Here is a 24,324-nt window from a genome sequence, read left to right on the forward strand (position 1 = left end):
GGTGGACAGATTAGAAAGGGTAGTGAGTGATGGGATGATGAAGTAAGATTATTAGTGAAAGAGAAGAAAGAGGCATTTGGACGATTTTTGCAGGGAAAAAATGCAACTGAGTGGGAGATGTATAAAAGAATGAGGCAGGAGGTCAAGAGAAAGGTGCAAGAGGTGAAAAAGAGGGCATATGAGAGTTGGGGTGAAAGAGTATCATTAAATTTTAGGGAGAATAAAAAGATGTTTTGGAAGGAGGTAAATAAAGTGCGTAAGAGAGGTGAGAAAATGGGAACTCCATTGAAGGGGGCTAATGGGCAGGTGATAACAAGGAGTGGTGATGTGAGAAGGAGATGGAATGAGTATTTTGAAGGTTTGTTGAATGTGTTTGATGATAGAATGGCAAATACAGGGTGTTTTAGTCGAGGTGGTGTGCAAAGTGAGAGGGTTAGGGAAATTGATTTGGTAAACAGAGAAGAGGTAGTAAAAGCTTTGCGGAAGATGAAGCCGGCAAGGCAGCAGGTTTGGAGGGTATTTCAGTGGAATTTATTAAAAGAGGGGGTGACTGTATTGTTGACTGGTTGGTAAGGTTATTCAATGTATGTATGATTCATGGTGAGGTGCCTGAGGATTGCGGAATGCTTGCATAATGCCATTATACAAAGGCAAAGGGGATAAGAGTGAGTGCTCAAATTCCAGAGGTAAGGTTATTGAATATTCCTGGTAAATTATATGGGAGGGTATTGATTGAGAGGGTGAAGGCATGTACAGAACATCAGATTGGGGAAGAGCAGTCAGGTTTCAGAAGTGGTAGAGGATGTGTGGATCAATCCTCTACCACTTCTGAATCCAAACTGCTCTTCCCCAATCTGATGCTCTGTACATGCCTTCACCCTCTCAATCTATATCCTCCCATATAATTTCTCAAGAATATTTAACAGACTTATACCTCTGTAATTTGAGCACTCACTTTTATCCCCTTTGCCTTTGTACAATGGCACTATGCAAGCATTCCCTCCAATCCTCAGGCACCTCACCATGAGGCATACATACATTAAATAAACTTATCAACCAGTTAACAACACAGTAATACACACAATAATAAATTCCACTGCAATACCATCCAAACCCGCTGTCTTCCCGGCTTTCATCTTCCGCAAAGCTTTTACTTCCTCTTCTCTGTTTACCAAATCATTCTCCATAAGCCTCTCACTTTGCACACCACCTCGACCAAAACACCCTATATCTGCCATTCTGTCATCAAAAACAATAAAAAAAATTGACAATACTCTCTCCATTCCCGTCTCACATCACCGCTACTTGTTATCATCTCCCCATTAGCCCCCTTAACTGATGTTCCCATTCGTTCCCTTGTCTTACGCACTTTATTTACCTCCTTCCAAAACATCTTTTTCTTTTCCCTAAAATTTAATGATACTCTCTCACCCCAACTCTCATTTGCACTCTTTTTCAACTCTTGCACCTTTCTCTTGACCTCATGCCTCTTTCTTTTATACACCACCCAATCATTTGAATTCTTTCCCTGCAAAAATCGTGCAAATACCTCTCTCTTCTCTTTCACTAATAATCTTACTTCTTCATCCCACCACACACCAACCTTTCCAATCTACCCACCTCCCACGCTTCTCATGCCACAATCATCTTTTGCACAAGCCATCACTGCTTCCCTAAATACATCCCATTCCTCCCCCACTCCCCTTTCGTCCTTTGTTCTCACCTTTTTCCATTCTGTACTCAGTCTCTAGTGGTACTTCCTCACACAAGTCTCCTTCCCAAGTTCAATTACTATCACCACTCTCTTCACCCAAACATTCTCTCTTCTTTTCTGAAAACCTCTACAAATCTTCACCTTCGCCTCAACAAGATAATGATCAGACATCCCTCCAGTTGCACCTCTCAGCACATTAACAACCAAAAGTCTCTCTTTCCCGCGCTTGTCAATTAACACGTAATATATCCTCCCCTCCTTGTATTTTTTAACTTTCTAAAATGGGAAACAGAAGAAGGATTCACGCGGGGAGTGCTCATCCTCCTCGAAGGCTCAGACTGGGGTGTCTAAATGTGTGTGGATGTAACCAGGATGTGAAAAAAGGAGAGATAGGTAGTGTGTTTGAGGAAAGGAACCTGGATGTTTTGGCTCTGAGTGAAACGAAGCTCAAGGGTAAAGGGGAAGAGTGGTTTGGGAATGTCTTGGGAGTAAAGTGAGGGGTTAGTGAGACGACAAGAGCAAGGGAAGGAGTAGCAGTACTCCTGATACAGGAGTTGTGGGAGTATGTGATAGAATGTAAGAAAGTAAATTCTCGATTAATATGGGTAAAACTTAAAGTTGATGGAGAGAGATGGGTGATTATTGGTGCATATGCACCTGGGCATGAGAAGAAAGATCATGAGAGGCAAGTGTTTTGGGAGCAGCTGAATGAGTGTGTTAGTGGTTTTGATGCACGAGACCGGGTTATAGTGATGGGTAATTTCAATGCAAAGGTGAGTAATGTGGCAGTTAAGAGAATAATTGGTATACATGGGGTGTTCAGAGTTGTAAATGGAAATGGTGAAGAGCTTGTAGATTTATGTGCTGAAAAAGGACTGGTGATTGGGAATACCTGGTTTAAAAAGCGAGATATACATAAGTATACGTATGTAAGTAGGAGTGATGGCCAGAGAGCGTTATTGGATTACGTGTTAATTGACAGGCGCGCGAAAGAGAGACTTTTGGATGTTAATGTGCTGAGAGGTGCAACTGGAGGGATGTCTGATCATTATCTTGTGGAGGCTAAGGTGAAGATTTGTATGGGCTTTCAGAAAAGAAGAGTGAATGTTGGGGTGAAGAGGGTGGTGAGAGTAAGTGAGCTTGGGAAGGAGACTTGTGTGAGGAAGTAGCAGGAGAGACTGAGTACAGAATGGAAAAAGGTGAGAACAATGGAAGTACGGGGAGTGGGGGAGGAATGGGATGTATTTAGGGAATCAGTGATGGATTGCGCAAAAGATGCTCATGGCATGAGAGGAGTGGGAGGTAGGTTGATTAGAAAGGGTAGTGACTGGTGGGATGAAGAAGTAAGGTTATTAGTGAAAGAGAAGAGAGAGGCATTTGGACGATTTTTGCAGGAAAAAAATGCAATTGAGAGGGAGATGTATAAAAGAAAGAGACAGGAGGTCAAGAGAAAGGTGCAAGAGGTGAAAAAGAGGGCAAATTAGAGTTGGGGTGAGAGAGTATATTAAATTTTAGGGAGAATAAAAAGATGTTCTGGAAGGAGGTAAATAAAGTGCGTAAGACAAGGGAGCAAATGGGAACTTCAGTGAAGGGCGCAAATGGGGAGGTGATAACAAGTAGTGGTGATGTGAGAAGGAGATGGAGTGAGTATTTTGAAGGTTTGTTGAATGTGTTTGATGATAGAGTGGCAGATATAGGGTGTTTTGGTCGAGGTGGTGTGCAAAGTGAGAGGGTTAGGGAAAATGATTTGGTAAACAGAGAAGAGGTAGTAAAAGCTTTGCGGAAGATGAAAGCCGGCAAGGCAGCAGGTTTGGATGGTATTGCAGTGGAATTTATTAAAAAAGGGGGTGACTGTATTGTTGACTGGTTGGTTAGGTTATTTAATGTATGTATGACTCATGGTGAGGTGCCTGAGGATTGGGGGAATGCGTGCATAGTGCCATTGTACAAAGGCAAAGGGGATAAGAGTGAGTGCTCAAATTACAGAAGTATAAGTTTGCTGAGTATTCCTGGTAAATTATATGGGAGGGTATTGATTGAGAGGGTGAAGGCATGTACAGAGCATCAGACTGGGAAAGAGCAGTGTGGTTTCAGAAGTGGTAGAGGATGTGTGGATCAGGTGTTTGCTTTGAAGAATGTATGTGAAAAATACTTAGAAAAGCAAATGGATTTGTATGTAGCATTTATGGATCTGGAGAAGGCATATGATAGAGTTGATAGAGATGCTCTGTGGAAGGTATTAAGAATATATGGTGTGAGAGGCAAGTTGTTAGAAACAGTGAAAAGTTTTTATCGAGGATGTAAGGCAAGTGTACGTGTAGGAAGAGAGGAAAGTGATTGGTTCTCAGTGAATTTTGGTTTGCGGCAGGGGTGTGTGATGTCTCCATGGTTGTTTAATTTGTTTATGGATGGGGTTGTTAGGGAGGTGAATGCAAGAGTTTTGGAAAGAGGGGCAAAAATGAAGTCTGTTGTGGATGAGAGAGCTTGGGAAGTGAGTCAGTTGTTGTTCGCTGATGATACAGCGCTGGTGGCTGATTCATGTAAGAAACTGCAGAAACTGGTGACTGAGTTTGGTAAAGTGTGTGAAAGAAGAAAGTTAAGAGTAAATGTGAATAAGAGCAAGGTTATTAGGTACAATAGGGTTGAGGGTCAAGTCAATTGGGAGGTAAGTTTGAATGGAGAAATACTGGAGGAAGTAAAGTGTTTTACATATCTGGGAGTGGATCTGGCAGCGGATGGAACCATGGAAGCGGAAGTGAATCATAGGGTGGGGGAGGGGGCGAAAATCCTGGGAGCCTTGAAAAATGTGTGGAAGTCGAGAACATTATCTCGGAAAGCAAAATTGGGTATGTTTGAAGGAATAGTGGTCCAACAATGTTGTATGGTTGCGAGGCGTGGGCTATGGATAGAGTTGTGCGCAGGAGGGTGGATGTGCTGGAAATGAGATGTTTGAGGACAATGTGTGGTGTGAGGTGGTTTGATCGAGTAAGTAATGTAAGGGTAAGAGAGATGTGTGGAAATAAAAAGAGCGTGGTTGAGAGAGCAGAAGAGGGTGTTTTGAAATGCTTTGTGCACATGGAGAGAATGAGTGAGGAAAGATTGACCAAGAGGATATATGTGTCGGAGGTGGAGGGAACGAGGAGAAGTGGGAAACCAAATTGGAGGTGGAAAGATGGAGTGAAAAAGATTTTGAGTGATCGGGACCTGAACATGCAGGAGGGTGAAAGGAAGGCAAGGAATAGAGTGAATTAGATCGATGTGGTATACCGGGGTTGACGTCCTGTCAGTGGATTGAATCAGGGCATGTGATGCGTCTGGGGTAAACCATGGAAAGCTGTGTGGGGCCTGGATGTGGAAAGGGAGCTGTGGTTTCGGGCATTATTGCATGACAGCTAGGGACTGAGTGTGAACGAATGAGGCCTTTGTTGTCTTTTCCTAGCGATACCCCGCACACATGAGGGTGGAGGGGGATTGTATTCCATCTGTGGCGAGGTGGCGATGGGAATGAATAAAGGCAGACAGTGTGAATTGTGTGCATGGGTATATATGTATGTGTCTGTGTGTGTAATATATATGTGTACATTGAGATGTATAGGTATGTATATTTACGTGTGTGGACGTGTGTGTGTATGCATTGTGTATGGGGATGGGTTGGGCCATTTCTTTCGTCTGTTTCCTTGCCCTACCTCGCAAACGCGGGAGACAGCGACAAAGCAAAGTAAAAAAAAAACATATATATATATATATATATATATATATATATATATATATATATATATATATATATATATATATATATATATATATATATATATATATATATATATATATGTACAAAAGCAAAGGGGATAAGAGTAAGTGCTCAAATTACAGAGGTATAAGTTTGTTGAGTATTCCTGGTAAATTATATGGGAGGGTATTGATTGAGAGGGTGAAGGCATGTACAGAGCATCAGATTGGGGAAGAGCAGTGTGGTTTCAGAAGTGGTAGAGGATGTGTGGATCAGGTGTATGCTTTGAAGAATGAATGTGAGAAATACTTAGAAAAACAAATGGATTTCTATGTAGCATTTATGGATCCTGAGAAGGCATATGATAGAGTTGATAGAGATGCTCTTTGGAAGGTACTAAGAATATATGGTGTGGGAGGCAAGTTGTTAGAAGCAGTGAAAAGTTTTTATCGAGGATGTAAGGCATGTGTACGTGTAGGAAGAGAGGAAAGTGATTCTTTCTCAGTGAGTGTAGGTTTGCGGCAGGGGTGTGTGATGTCTTCATGGTTGTTTAATTTGTTTATGAATGGGGTTGTTAGGGAGGTGAATGCAAGAGTTTTGGAAAGAGGGGCAAAAATGAAGTCTGTTGTGGATGAGAGAGCTTGGGAAGTGAGTCAGTCGTTGTTCTCTGATGATACAGCGCTGGTGGCTGATTCATGTAAGAAACTGCAGAAGCTGGTGACTGAGTTTGGTAAAGTGTGTGAAAGAAGAAAGTTTAACAGTAAATGTGAATAAGAGCAAGGTCAATAGGTACAGTAGGGTTGAGGGTCAAGTCAATTGGGAGGTATGTTTGAATGGAGAAAAACTGGAGGAAGTAAAGTGTTTTACATATCTGGGAGTGGATCTGGCAGCGGATGGAACCATGGAAGCGGAAGTGAATCATAGGGTGGGGGAGTGGGCGAAAGTTCTGGGAGCCTTGGAGAATGTTTGGAAGTCGAGAACATTATCTCGGAAAGCAAAAATGGGTATGTTTGAAGGAATAGTGGTTCCAACAATGTTGTATGGTTGCGAGGCGTGGGCTATGGATAAGGTTGTTCGCAGGAGGGTGGATGTGCTGGAAATGAGATGTTTGAGGACAATATGTGGTGTGAGGTGGTTTGATCGAGTAAGTAATGTAAGGGTAAGAGAGATGTGTGGAAATAAAAAGAGCGTGGTTGAGAGAGCAGAAGAGGGTGTTTTGAAATGCTTTGGTCACATGGAGAGAATGAGTGAGGAAAGATTGAGCAAGAGGATATTTGTGTCAGAGGTGGAGGGAACGAGAAGTGGGAGACCAAATTGGAGGTGGAAAGATGAAGTGAAAAAGATTTTGAGTGATCGGGACCTGAACATGCAGGAGGGTGAAAGGCGTGCAAGGAATAGAGTGAATTGGAACGATGTGGTATACCGGGGTCGACGTGCTGTCAATGGATTGAGCCAGGGCATGTGAAGCGTCTGGGGTAAACCATGGAAAGTTGTGTGGGTCCTGGATGTGGAAAGGGAGCTGTGGTTTCGGTGCATTATTACTGACAGCTAGAGACTGAGTGTGAACGAATGGGGCCTTTGGTGTCTTTTCCTAGCGCTACCTCGCACACATGAGGGGGAGCGGGTTGTTATTCCATGTGTGGCGAGGTGGCGATGGGAACAAATAACGGCTGACAGTATGAATTATATACATGTGTATATATGTATATGTCTGTGTGTGTATATATATGTGTACAATGAGATGTATAGGTATGTATATTTGCGTGTGGGGACGTGTATGTATATACATGTGTATGTGGGCGGGCTGGGCCATTTTTTCGTCTGTTTCCTTGCGCTACCTCGCTAACGCGGGAGACAGCGACAAAGCAAAATAAATAAAAGAATAAATACATATATACATATATATATATATATATATATATATATATATATATATATATATATATATATATATATATAATATATAAAGAGAGTTGGGGTGAGAGACTATCAGTAAATTTTAGGGAGAATAAAAAGATGTTCTGGAAGGAGGTAAATAGGGTGCGTAAGACAAGGGAGCAAATGGGAACTTCAGTGAAGGGCGTAAATGGGGAGGTGATAACAAGTAGTGGTGATGTGAGAAGGAGATGGAGTGAGTATTTTGAAGGTTTGTTGAATGTGTCTGATGACAGAGTGGCAGATATAGGGTGTTTGGGTCGAGGTGGTGTGCAAAGTGAGAGGGTTAGGGAAAATGATTTGGTAAACAGAGAAGAGGTAGTAAAAGCTTTGCGGAAGATGAAAGCCGGCAAGGCAGCAGGTTTGGATGGTATTGCAGTGGAATTTATTAAAAAAGGGGGTGACTGTATTGTTGACTGGTTGGTAAGGTTATTTAATGTATGTATGACTCATGGTGAGGTGCCTGAGGATTGGCGGAATGCGTGCATAGTGCCATTGTACAAAGGCAAAGGGGATAAGAGTGAGTGCTCAAATTACAGAGGTATAAGTTTGTTGAGTATTCCTGGTAAATTATATGGGAGGGTATTGATTGAGAGGGTGAAGGCATGTACAGAGCATCAGATTGGGGAAGAGCAGTGTGGTTTCAGAAGTGGTAGAGGATGTGTGGATCAGGTGTTTGCTTTGAAGAATGTATGTGAGAAATACTTAGAAAAGCAAATGGATTTGTATGTAGCATTTATGGATCTGGAGAAGGCATATGATAGAGTTGATAGAGATGCTCTGTGGAAGGTATTAAGAATATATGGTGTGGGAGGCAAGTTGTTAGAAGCAGTGAAAAGTTTTTATCGAGGATGTAAGGCATGTGTACGTGTAGGAAGAGAGGAAAGTGATTGGTTCTCAGTGAATGTAGGTTTGCGGCAGGGGTGTGTGATGTCTCCATGGTTGTTTAATTTGTTTATGGATGGGGTTGTTAGGGAGGTAAATGCAAGAGTCTTGGAAAGAGGGGCAAGTATGAAGTCTGTTGGGGATGAGAGAGCTTGGGAAGTGAGTCAGTTGTTGTTCGCTGATGATACAGCGCTGGTGGCGGATTCATGTGAGAAACTGCAGAAGCTGGTGACGGAGTTTGGTAAAGTGTGTGGAAGAAGAAAGTTAAGAGTAAATGTGAATAAGAGCAAGGTTATTAGGTACAGTAGGGTGGAGGGTCAAGTCAATTGGGAGGTGAGTTTGAATGGAGAAAAACTGGAGGAAGTGAAGTGTTTTAGATATCTGGGAGTGGATCTGTCAGCGGATGGAACCATGGAAGCGGAAGTGATCATAGGGTGGGGGAGGGGGCGAAAATTTCTGGGAGCCTTGAGAAATGTGTGGAAGTCGAGAACATTATCCCGGAAAGCAAAAATGGGTATGTTTGAAGGAATAGTAGTTCCAACAATGTTGTATGGTTGCGAGGCGTGGGCTATGGATAGAGTTGTGCGCAGGAGGGTGGATGTGCTGGAAATGAGATGTTTGTGGACAATGTGTGGTGTGAGGTGGTTTGATCGAGTAAGTAATGTAAGGGTAAGAGAGATGTGTGGAAATAAAAAGAGCGTGGTTGAGAGAGCAGAAGAGGGTGTTTTGAAATGCTTTGGGCACATGGAGAGAATGAGTGAGGAAAGATTGAGCAAGAGGATATATGTGTCAGAGGTGGAGGGAACGAGAAGTGGGAGACCAAATTGGAGGTGGAAAGATGAAGTGAAAAGATTTTGTGTGATCGGGGACCTGAACATGCAGGAGGGTGAAAGGCGTGCAAGGAATAGAGTGAATTGGAACGATGTGGTATACCGGGGTCGACGTGCTGTCAATGGATTGAGCCAGGGCATGTGAAGCGTCTGGGGTAAACCATGGAAAGTTGTGTGGGTCCTGGATGTGGAAAGGGAGCTGTGGTTTCGGTGCATTATTACTGACAGCTAGAGACTGAGTGTGAACGAATGGGGCCTTTGGTGTCTTTTCCTAGCGCTACCTCGCACACATGAGGGGGAGGGGGTTGTTATTCCATGTGTGGCGAGGTGGCGATGGGAACAAATAACGGCTGACAGTATGAATTATATACATGTGTATATATGTATATGTCTGTGTGTGTATATATATATGTGTACAATGAGATGTATAGGTATGTATATTTGCGTGTGTGGACGTGTATGTATATACATGTGTATGTGGGCGGGCTGGGCCATTTTTTCGTCTGTTTCCTTGCGCTACCTCGCTAACGCGGGAGACAGCGACAAAGCAAAATAAATAAAAGAATAAACACATATATATATATATATATATATATATATATATATATATTTTCTTTCAAACTATTCGCCATTTCCCGCATTAGCGAGGTAGCGTTAAGAACAGATGACTGGGCCTTTGAGGGACTACCCTCACCTGGCCCAATTCTCTGTTCCTTCTTTTGGAAAATTAAAAAAAAATGAGAGGGGAGGATTTCCAGCCCCCCGCTCCCTCCCCTTTTAGTCGCCTTCTACGACACGCAGGGAATACGTGGGAAGTATTCTTGCTCCCCTATCCCCAGGGATAATATATATATATATATATATATATATGGATATGCGGCATGACTGTTTAGCATGTGACCTCTACCAGGAGAGATCAGTAGCTCATTTCTGGTGTGTTTGCACCAGTCATCTCCCAGAGTCAACAGGTTGGCCCTTTTTCTCCTGCCTTTCGCCTGTTTTTTCAACATTTGTCGAAATCAAAATGATGGGCAGAAGCGGACTGAATGTGAAGGATGACATGAGACTGGCTCTCACAATACCCCAGCCACGTACAGCAAGACTCTGTTTTCAGATGCAATCCCAACCATCCTATTGGCTGGGTTGAAGAGTTGATGTAACGATGGGAATCATTGAGGAAGAATATGATCTCGGTTAGATAAATGTACCTAACAATACTGTATTATAATGCATCATAGAAGTAGTCAAATGTTTATTATTCATCGTGTTGTTGTTTCATGTTTCACTTCTCACAAAATGGATTGTCGACTGGCTGCAATACTGAACAGGCTAATATGGGCGTGAAGGGGTCTTGTGAGTTGCGATATTTTGAGAAATGGTGCGCGAGCGGAAAAAGTTTTGGTCCTACTGCCTCAGAGTTTACCCCCTCCCCCTCTAATAGTTCTAGACTCGACTGGATAACCTCTAAGCTGCAGAGGTGATGGGATAGCCAGCCGTAAGGGTGACAGGGTAACCTTTTAGCAGTTAATATGGCTTTGAGATACAATAGTACAAGAAATATTTCAAAAATTACTAATATCATCTGCAGACTGTGCAATGAGCAAAACATTATATTAACTAAGGCTAATGTGCACGTAGCCAGGGAAAAGATCTACGAAAATACTTGACTGACATACGAGACCTTTAGGAAAACTGATGATGTGGAAGAACCGGAGTTCAAGAGTTGCCCGTCACAAGGAAGAACAACCTTGTGACGCCCACCGACACACAAATCGACCCTCACTCAGCACTGACCTCCACCTAACAGGTAGCTTGTCAAAACGCCAGCTTCTCAAAATCAATTGCTTTCGTATGCATGGCAGGAAATATTACCAAAATGTAAACCAACAGGTACTGCTTATCACATGAAACGCTGTTAAGTTTTTGCCGAGGTAATACCACACGATCTGGGCCGGTCCTCTGCATGTCATCGTCCCCAACAACCAACGAGTCACTCTACCCCGCTTGGTGTTCAGAGACCAACTTACAGACCGAGAACACCTATTCCAGTTTCCCACTTGTCAAGAACATTGATGTTTTAGCACGACCTGGAAGAGACCATTATCATTAGCTTTTAAGCTGGGTTTCCCTGTAGTATAAAAGCTTTAGCTAAAACTGACTAAGATCATTATATTTCTAAGGAAATTAAGATCCTTTTCCAGTGAATGAAAATTAATGGTACTTATATAAGTCCATGTTTCAGCTACCCCAGGGAGGATGGCAGCGTATCATCAGTCCAGTTCTTGGCCGATGATAACGGCTGCCCTTAATCAGATTTGTGCCTCTGTCAGGGGCGAGTTTATTGAGCCGCCTTGCTCATCCTGTGCGCGGTAGCGTAAAAGGATTATGGGGGTCACAAAGGGTCTTTGTCAGACCCCAGTGGGCAGATAATCATCACAGATTACTAAAAGATTGGATCATTACATGAATTAGTAGACTTTCAAACAGTAGGTTTACCGACTTCCTGCAAAACATAGATACACTCTCAGAATCTAAGGTTTCCTGCTATTAACCATAAGGTGTTGAGCCATTTCCTCCAGGCTTAGTTTAGATATATCCTTAGAAGGCTATTTTATCATAGTCTAAGACGTTGAGTCTAAAGCCCCAGTTTGACCATCTGCCCGTGTCCCCAGTCTTCCCCCACCCCAGCTTTACGCAAAAGAACAACCATTAACATCTAGCCTTACCATATCACATCAATATGCCGTAAGGTGTCACTGAACATCAGTTTTTGGAAGTGATTTCCCCATCTCCGTCAGAATTTTCCTCAGACAGATGAAAATAAGATTCTCTTCCCATGGTTACTTATCTTCCAACAATACTTCCTTCTCAAGTAGACTTTATCAAGGCACTTCCATCCCTCCCAGCCACTTGTCCATCCTTCCCAGCATCTCGTCTTCCATGCCTTCCTTTCCAGTATGTCGTCTACCATGACTCCCTCCCAGCCACTCGTCTATCCTTCCCAGCATCTCGTTTACCATGCTATCCCTCTTAGCTTCTCGTCTACCATGCCTTCCTTCTCAGCTTCTCGTCTACCATGCCATCCTTCTCAGCTTCTCGTCTGCCATCCCATCCTTCCCAGTGTCTTGTTTACCATGCCTTCCTTCACAGCTTCTCGTCTACCATCCCATCCTTCCCAGCATCTCGTCTACCATGCCTTTCCTCCCAGCAACTCGTCCACTTTGCCATTTCTTCCAACCACTCTCCCAATATCCAGTTCCTCCCAATAACTCATACATCCTCCCAACCTTCCCAGCCACTCTTCCACCTTGCCGTTCCTCATAACCACTCGTAGACACCCTCCCAGCCCTTCCTTGAGCCTCTTATCCCTCCCAGTTACCCATCCACTCTGACACCCATCCTAGCCACTTGCTCATCTTCCTAACTCTCCCAGCCGCTCGTCCATATCCCATCCCTCCTAGTCACTCGTCTATCTTTACCAATTTCTCGTCTACCTTCTTATTCCTCTCAGCCATTCATCCATTCTTCTGTCCCTCACAACCACTTCTTCATTCTCTAGTGCTTCCCAGCTACTTGTCTTCACTCATATTCCTCCATGCCGCTCTTCCACCCCGACATCTTTCCCAGCCATTCGTCCTTCCTCCTCTTATCCCTCTCAGCCATTCGTCCTACTTTCCCATCCATCCCAGCCATTAGCCAACTCTCCCATTCCTCATAGCCAAACGTCTACCCTGTCTCCACTCTTGCACGCTTCCATCTCTCTCAACTACTTGTCCACTCTCTCACCCCTCCCAGCCACTCGTCCACTCTCTCACCCCTCCCAGCTTCTCGTCCAGCCTAGTTATCCCTCCCCGCCACCCGTCCACCATATCATCCTCCCTTCCACTCCCAGCTCATACTATAAGGAGCGTCTCTGTAACTTGCACCTTCTTAGCTCACTCTAGAAAGCATCTTTAATCCCTTTCCCCATTATCTCTACTTTCTCTTTCTGTAACATTCACTTACAGCCAGATGAATACTTTTCCCAGTCTCGACTTTCTGCATCAATTATCATTCATAAGGATTCCAGCAGCTCTTGCGTAACTGGCCTCACTCCACTCTTCTACACACTATCCTTACTGCCCTCGCCTAAAAGCCAGCTACTGGGCCAAACGTTTCCCTTCTAAACATATCGACCAGTTCCAGTCTTTTACCTTCATCAGTCAACCTTCTCACGTTGCGCTCAACCACCTGGACTGGCTGAACTAGCCCTACCAGGTCGCTGCACCCTCCTCTTACCGGGCCACATGCACCATCTTGGAATGTAATGAAGATATGAACAGTCTTATGTTACGGTAAACATTCAGTGTAGGAGAGTTTCCGTCCATCAGCCTGAGTTAGGTTCAGTTCCCTGTCTGAGGGAACATCATTCACATAATCTCTAGATTTACTGTATCATTCCTAATTTCCATTCCCTGGGAGAGGCAACGAGCTGTGTCGCCACTATGAGATGCGTTGCCTCCGTTGGCCAGTGCAACATGAGTGAGAGTTACTCAGTAGGTTCCTCCATTAAACACTGTCTGTAATGAGTACCTACCACATTTCTGATCGAGCCAGCCCTCCATTATCACAAGTGTTGTTCAAAATATATTTAGTCACATAATGAACCTCTGCACTGGGCTCCTCGTGGCGACGTCACTATTAACCACATTTATCCTTCCTCTCGCACTGACCCACCTGGATCATACTGACCCACAAGGATCACACAGACCAACATGGATCAAATTGACCCACATCGATCACACTGACCCATATGGATAATACTGACCCACATGGATCACACTGACCCTTATTGATCACACTGACCCATATGTATCATACCGACACAAATAGATCACACTGACCCATATGAATCACACTGACCCATATGGATCACACAGACCAACATGGATCAAACTGATCAACATGGATCACACTGATCCACATGGATCATACTGACCCACATGGATCACAGAGACCCACATGGAGCATACTGAGCCACATGGATCGCACAGACACACGTGGATTACAGACACCCACATGGATCATACTAACCCACATGGATCATACTGACCCACATGGATCACACAGACATACATGGATCATACTGACCAACATGGATCACACAGACTCACATGGATCACACAGACCAACATAGATCAAACTGACCAACACGGATCACACTGATCCACATGGACCATACTGACCAACATGGATCACAGAGACCCACATGGAGCGTACTGACCCACATGGATCACAACGACCCACATGGATCACAGACATCCACATGGATCATACTGACCCAAATGGATCACACTGACCCACATTGAACACACTGACCCACATGGATCATACTGACCCATATAGATCATAGTGACCCATATGGATCACAGAGACCCACATGGGTCATACCGTCCCACATGGATTACGCAGACCAACATGGATCACACTTACCCACATGGATCACACAGACCCACATGGATCATACTGACCCACATGGATCACACACACCCACATGAATAACAGTAACCCACAGGGATCACAGAGACCCACATGGAGCATACCAACTCACATGATCACACAGACCCACATGGATCATGCTGACCCACATGGATCACACAGACCAACATGGATCATACTGACCCATATGGATCACACTGACCCACATGGATCACAGAGACCCACTTGGATCAAACTGACCCACATGGGTCACACTGAACCACATGGATCACACCGATCCACATGAATCACAGAGGCCCACATGCATCATACTGACCCACATGGATGACACTGACCCACATGGATCATGCTGACCCATATAGATCATAGTGACCCATATGGATCACGGAGACCCACATGGGTCATACCGTCCCACATGGATTACACAGACCCACATGGATCACACTTACCCACATGGATCACACAGACCCACATGGATCATACTGACCCACATGGATCACACACACACACACACACACATGAATCACAGCAACCCACATGGATCACAGAGACCCACATAGAGCATACCAACTCACATGATCACACAGACCCACATGGATCATACTGACCCACATGGATCACACAGACCAACATGGATCATACTGACCCATATTGATCACACTGACCCACATGGATCACAGAGACCCACATGGATCAAACTGATCCACATGGGTCACACTGAACCACATGGATCACACCGATCCACATGAATTACAGAGGCCCACATGCATCATACTGACCCACATGGATCACACAGACCCACATGGCTCATACTGACCCATATAGATCATAGTGACCCATATGGATCACAGAGACACACATGGGTCATACCGTCCCACATGGATTACACAGACCCACATGGATCACACTTACCCACATGGATCATACAGACACATATGGATCATACTGACCTACATGGATCACACACACCTACATGAATCACAGTAACCCACATGGATCACAGAGACCCACATGGAGCATGCCAACTCACATGATCACAAAGACCCACATGGATCATACTGACCCACATGGATCACACAGACCCACATGGATCATACTGACCCATGTGGATCACACTGACCAACATGGATCACAGAGACCCACATGGATCAAACTGACCCACATGGGTCACACTGAACCACATGGATCACACCGATCCACATGAATCACAGAGGCCCACATGCATCATACTGGCCCACATGCATCACACTGACCCACATGGATCGCACAGACCAACATGGATCATACTGACCCACTTGGATCACACAGACCCACATCGATCATACTGACCCATATAAATCATACTGACCCATATGGATCACAGAGACCCACATGGGTCATACCGTCCCACATGGCTCACACAGACCCACATGGATCACACACACCCACATGAATCATACTGACCCACATGGATCACACACACCCACAGGAATCACAGTAACCCACATGGATCACAGAGACCCACATGGAGCATACCGATTCACATGGATCACACAGACCCACATGGATTATATTGACCCACATGGATCACACAGACCCACATGATCATAATGACCCATAAGGATTACAGACACCCACATGGATCATAATGACCCATATGGATCATAATGACCCACATGGGTCACACACACCCACATGGATCATACTGACCCATATCGATCATACTGATCCACATACATCACACTGACTAACATGGACTACACTGACACATATGGATCACAGAGACCCGCATGGATCACACTGACCCACATGGATCACAGAGACCCATATGGATCACACTGATCCGCATGGATCACACTGGCATATATGGATCACAGTGACCCTCATGGATCACAGAGATCCACATGGATAACACTGACCCACATGGATCACAGTCACCCATATGGATGAAAGTGACACACATGAATCATACTAACCCGTATGGATCACACTGACCCATATAGATGACACCTAATCACATGGATCACACTGACCCATATGGATCATACTAACAAACGTGAATCCTACTGACCCACATAGATCACACTGACAATATGGATCACACTAACCCAGAGAGATCACAGAGACCAACATGGATCACACTGACCCACATGAATCACACTAACCTACATGAATTACACTGACCCATATGGATCATAAAGACCCACATGGATCATACTGACCCACATGCATCAAACTGACTAACATAGACCAGACTGACACATATGGATCACAGAGACCCACATGAATCAAACTGACCCTAATGGATCACAAAGACCCACATGGACCACAGTAACCGACATGAATCACACTGATCCACATAGATCATAGTCATCCACTTGGGTCACACTGACCCACATGGATCACACTGGCCTACGCTAAACCATACGGATCACACTGACCCACATGGATCACACTGACCCAAATGGATTACACTGACCCACATGGATCACAGAGACCTCAATTGGATCATACTGATCTATATAGGTCACACTGACCCACATAGATCACAGAAACCCACATAGATCAAACTGACCCACATGGATCACACAGACCCACATGGATCATACTAACCCACATGAACAACACTAACATACACAGATCATACTGACCAACATGCAGCACACAGACCCACATGGATCAAACAGAACCACATGGATCACAGTGACCCATATGGATCATACTGACCCACATGGATCACACCTACCAATGTAAGACTCACGCACACTACCATTAATTTTTCATCAGCTATTTGTTATTATCATTTTACTGTGAGTTACATAGAGTTAGATGCATGTTCCCACGGGCTCACTGTTCCCACGGGCTACTGGTAATCAGGATGTTTGCACATGTGATCCATTCAGGTAAATGTGACCTGTTATTTGAACACGTTGTTGAATGGGTGTCGACGGACTCCCATATAACTCCTGTCAGTGTGAGCAGAGGGGACACACTGGCCAGCATCGTCACAATGTTCACTAGAGTGTGTCGTAGTGTGTCATAAGACTATAGCCCACAGTACTACAGATGGACGTACACGTTTTTTTGTAATAAATCTACAAAGGCCGCCTGCTCTTCATTGAGTACCACAGACGAAGAAGACTTGATTTCCTTCCCCTCAACTCAACCTTACACCAATTTGGATCACAGAGATCCACATGGATTATATTGACACACATGGATCACACAGAACCACATGGATCACACAGACCTATATGGATCACACTGACCCACATGGACCACAGAGGCCCACATAGATGATACTGACCTACACAGATCACACTAACCCAACTAGATCATAGAAACCCACATGGATCATATTGAACCGCTTAGATCACACAGACCCACGTGGATCATAATGACCCATATAGATCACACAGACCCACATAAATCAAACTGACCCATATGGATCACAGTGACCTACATAGATCATCCTGACGTACATGGATCACACAGACCCACATGGATCATACTGACCCTACATGGATCATACTGACCTATATAGATCACAGTGACCCACATAGATCACAGTAACCCAAATGGATCATACTGATATGGATCACACAGACCCACATAGATCACACTGACCCATATGGATCACACTGACCCACATTGATCACAGTGACCCATATGGATCACACCGTCCCACATGGATTACAGACACGCACATAGATCATATTGACACACATGGATCACACTGACACATCTCGATCACACTGACCCAGAGGGATCATACCGACCAACATGGATCACACTGACCCACATGGACCACACTGACCCACATGGATCAAAGAGACCCACATGGGTCAACCTGACCCAAAAGGATCACACTGACCCGAATGGATCACACTCACCTACATGGATCACAATGACCCACATGGACCATACCGAACCACATGGAAAGCAGAGACCCACATGGATCGTACTGACCCATACGGATCACACTCACCAACACGGATCATAGAGACCGAAATGGATCACACTTACCCACATGGATCACACAGACCCACATGGACCATACTAACCTTCAAGGATCATACTGACCCACGTGGATCATACAGACCCACATGGATCATACCGAACCACATGGAACATACAAACACATATGGATCACACTGACCCTCATTGATCACACAGACCAACATGGATCACATTACCCCACATGGATCACACTGACCCACACGGTTCACACTGAACCTCATGGATCACAGACACTCACATGAATCACACTGAACCACATGCATCACACTGATGCAAATGAACCATACTGACACGCATGGATCACACTGACCTACGTGAATTACACTGACCCATATGGATCACAGATACCCACATGGATCATACAGACCCACATGGATCACATTAACTTGCATGGATCTCACTGATCCACAAGGACCATACTGATCCCCATGGATCATACTGAGCTATATGGATCAGACTGACCCATATGGATTACAGTGACCCACATGGATCACACTGACCAATATGGATCACACCGACCCATATGGATCACAGGGACCCACGTGGATCACAATGACCCATATGGATCATACTGACCCACATGGATCACACTTACCCACATCAATCACATTGATCCACATGGATTACACTGACACACATAGATCACACTGACCCACATGGATACACTGAGCTGTACGGATCATACTGACCCAAATGGATCACACTAGCTCATATAAATGACAGAGACCCACATGGATCATACTGTCCCATATGGATCACATTAATCCACTTGGATCACACTGACCCACATGGATCAAAGAGACCCATATAGATCAAACTGTTCCACATGGATCGCACTGACCCATATGGATCACACTAAACCACATGGATCACAGACCCCAACAAGGATCACACTGAACAATATGGATCACAGAGACCCACATGGATCACACTGACCCACATTGATCACAGAGACCAACATGAACACACTAAACTACATGGATCATACTGGCACACATGGATCACACAGACTCATATGGATCACAGAGACCCACATGGATCATACTGCCCCACATGGATCACACTGTTCCAGATGGATCACACCGACCCACATTGATCACAGAGACCCATATGAATCATTCTGCCCCACACTGATCACACTGACCCACATAGATCACACTAAACCACATGGATCACAGAGGCCCACATGGTTCATACTGAGCCACATGAATCACACAGACCAACATGGATCACACTAACCCACATGGATCACACACTGACCAACAAGGATCATTCTGACCCATATGGATCACACAGACCCACATGGATCATACTAACCCACATGTATCATACAGACCCACGTCGATCACACTGACCTTCATTGATCACGGAGACCCACAGGGGTCACACTGACATCACATGGATCACACTGACCAGTATGGGTCACACCGACCCCACATCGATCACAGAGACCCATATGAATCATACTGACCCACATAGATCACACTAACCCAAATGGATCACAGACACGTGAAACATACTAAATCATATGGATCCCACTGACCCACACGGATCAAAGACCCACATGGATCATACTGACCCACATAGATCGCAGAGACTCACATTGATCACACTGACCCATATAGATCACACTGAACCACATAAATCACACTGACCCACATGGATCATACTGACAAACATGGATCACACTGACCTATATGAATCACACTGATCCAAATGGATCTTACTGACCCGCAAGGATCTTACTGACTCACAAGTATCACAGAAACCCACATGGATCATATTTAACCATATGGAACACAGGTACACACATGGACCATACTGACAGACATTGATTACAGAAGCTCAACTGGATCACACTGACCGACGTGGATCACAGACACCCACATAGATCACACTGACCCACATAGATCACACTAACCCTCATGGATCACGCTGGCCTACTTGGATCACACTGACCTACATGTATCACACTGACCCATATGGACCATAATGAGACACAAGGGTCACACTGACCCATATGGATCAAAGAGACTCACAGGGATCATACTAACCCATATGGATCAAACTGACCCACATGAATCATACCGACACACATGAATCACACTAACCCACATGGACACACTGAGCCACCTGGATCATACTAACACACATGGATCACAGTGACTCATACAGATCACAGAGACCCACATGGATCATACTGCCCCACATGGATCAAATTTGACCCATATTGATCACAGAGACCAACATGGATCATACTGCTCCACATGGATTACACTGACGCACATGGATCACACAACACCACAATGATCACAGAGACCCACATGGATCATAATAAGCCACATTGATCACACTGACCAACATGGAACACACTAACCCTTATGGATCACACTGCCCCATATAGATAACTGACATCCACATGGATGACACTTACCCACATTGATCACACTGACCTACATGAACCACACTGACCCATATGGATCACAGAGACCCACATGGATCATACTGACCCACATGGATCATACATACTCATATAGACCATACTGATCCACAAAGATCACACTGACCGACATGGATCACACTGACCCACATGGATCATAGAGACCCACATGGATCATACAGACCCACATCTATCACACTGACCCACATGGATCACACTGACCTATATGGATTATAGAGACCTACATGGATCATACTGACTCTCATGGATCACAATGACCCACATGGCTCATGCTGACCACCATGGATCACTGAGATCCATGTGGAACACACAGACTAACGTGGATCACACTCATCCACATGGATCACGCTCATCCACATGGATCATACTGAATCACGTGGATCATAGAGACACAAGTGGATAACAATGATCCATATGATTCAAACTGATCCACGTGGATAAAACTGACCCACATAGATCATACTGATATATATGGATCACATAGACCTACATGGATCATACTGACCCTCATGGATCACAATGACGCACATAGATCATACTACCGTACATAGATCACACTGACTCATGGAGCGCGCTGACCTACAAGTATGACAGAGACTCACATGGATCATATTGACCTACATGAATCACACTGATCCAAAAGGATCACACTGAACCATGCGGATCACACTAACCTACATGATCACATTGATCCTTATGCATCGTACTGATCCACATGGATTGCACTGACTCACATGGACTGCATTTGTCCACATGGATCACAGCGACCCACTTGGATCACACTGACACACACGGATCACACCAAGAAACATGGATAATACTGACCCATATGGATCACACAGACCCAGATGGATCATACTGACCCACATGGATCACACAGACCCACATGGATCACACTGTCCCGCATAGATTACACTGACCCACATGTATCATACTGTCCCACATGGATCACAGAGAGCCTCGTGGATCATGCTGAACCACATATATCACAGAGACCCACATGGATTACACTGACCCACATGAAATATACTTACGCACAGGAATCACTCTGACCTACATAGAGCAAACTAAAACACATGGATCACAGAGACCCACATGGATCACAGAGACCCACATGTATCACACTGTCCCAAATGGATCACACTGACCCATATGGGTCAAATGACCCCATATGGATCACAGAGACCCACATGGATAACACTGCCTTACATGTATCACACTGACCCAAGTGGATCACACTAAACTACATGGATCACAGAGACCCACATGGATCATACTGAGCCACATCGATCAAACTGACCCATATGAAACACACTAACCCGTATGGATCACACTAACCCATGTGGATCACACTGACCCACATGTATCACATAGACTCATTTGGATCATACTTACCCACAAGTATCACAGAGCCCCACATGGACCATGCCGACACACATGGATCACAGAAACCAACATAGATTACATTAACCAACCTGGATCACACTAATCCACAAGGATCATACTGATCTACATGTATCACAAAGACCCACATGGATCATACTGAACCTCAAGGGTCACACTGACACATATGGATCACACTGATCCACATGGATTATACAGACGCACATGGATCACACTAACCCTCATGGATCACACTGACCCTCATGATCACACTGACCCACATGGATAACACCAACCAACATGGATTACACTGACCCCACATGGATCACAGATAAAAAATGGATCACACTGATACACAAGGATCAGACTGACCCAAATGGATCACAGAGAGACATTTGGATCATACAGACCCATAATAGATCATACTAACACACCCAAATCACAGAGACCCACATGAATCATACTGATCCACATGGATCACAGAGATCTACAAGAATCAAACTGACGCATATGAATAATACTGACCACAATGATCACACTGACCCATATGGATCACACTGAACCACATGGATCACACTGACCCACATGGATGATACGGACACACATATATCACACTGACCTACATGAATCACACTGACCCATATGGATCACAGAGACCCACAAGGATCATACTGACCCACGTGGATCAAACTGACGCACATGGATCACACAAAAACACATGGATCACAAAGACCCACATGGATCATACCGAGCCATATTGATCAGACTGACCCATATGGATTACAATGACGCACATGGATCACAATGACCCATATGGATCACACTGACCCATATGGATCACACTGACCAATATGGATCACATTGACCCATGTGGATCACACTGACCCACATGGATCACACTTACCCAAATCAATCACATTGATCCACATGGATCATACTGGCCCAAATGGATCACACTGGCTCATACAAATCACAGACCCACATGGATCATACTGACCCACATGGGTCACATTAATCCACGAGGATCACACTGACCACAAGGATCAAAGAGACACATAGGGATCAAACTGTCCCACATGGATCACACTGACCCACATGAATCACCTTAAACCACATGGATCACAGACTCCTACAAGGATCAAACTGAGCCACATGGATCACAGTCCCATATGGATCACACTAATCCACATGGGTCACACTGCCCCACATAGGTCACAGAGACCCACATGGATCACACTGACCCACATGGATCACACAGACCTACATGAGGCACACTGACCCACATTGATCATTATTGCCCACATGGATTATAATGACCTACATAGATCATACTGACCCACATGGATCACACAGACCAACATGAATCATTCTGGCCAATATGGATCACAGAGACCAACATGGATCATACTGACACAGATGTGTCATGCAGACCCACGTCGATCACAGTGACCCTCATGGATCACAGAGACCCACAGGGATCACACTTACACCACATGGACCACACTGACCAATATGGGTCACACCTACCCCACATCGATCACAGAGACCCATATAGATCATACTGACCCACATACATCAAACTAACCCAAATGGATCACAGAGACACTTGGAACATAAAGAACCATATAGATCACACTGACCCATACGGATCACAGACCAACATGGATCACTAAGACCCACATGGATCACACTGACTCACATAGATCACACTGAACCACATAAATCACACTGACCCACATGGATTATACTGACAAACATGGATTACTCTGACCTATATGAATCACACTGTTCCAAATGGATCTTACTGACCCACAAGGATCACAAAAACCCACATGGATCACATTTACCCACATGGATCACAGACAACTATATGGACCATACTGACAGACATGGATCACAGCTCATCTGA

Source organism: Panulirus ornatus, chromosome 10 (genome assembly GCF_036320965.1).
Source record: "Panulirus ornatus isolate Po-2019 chromosome 10, ASM3632096v1, whole genome shotgun sequence".
In the NCBI taxonomy this organism is placed as follows: Eukaryota; Metazoa; Arthropoda; class Malacostraca; order Decapoda; family Palinuridae; genus Panulirus; species Panulirus ornatus.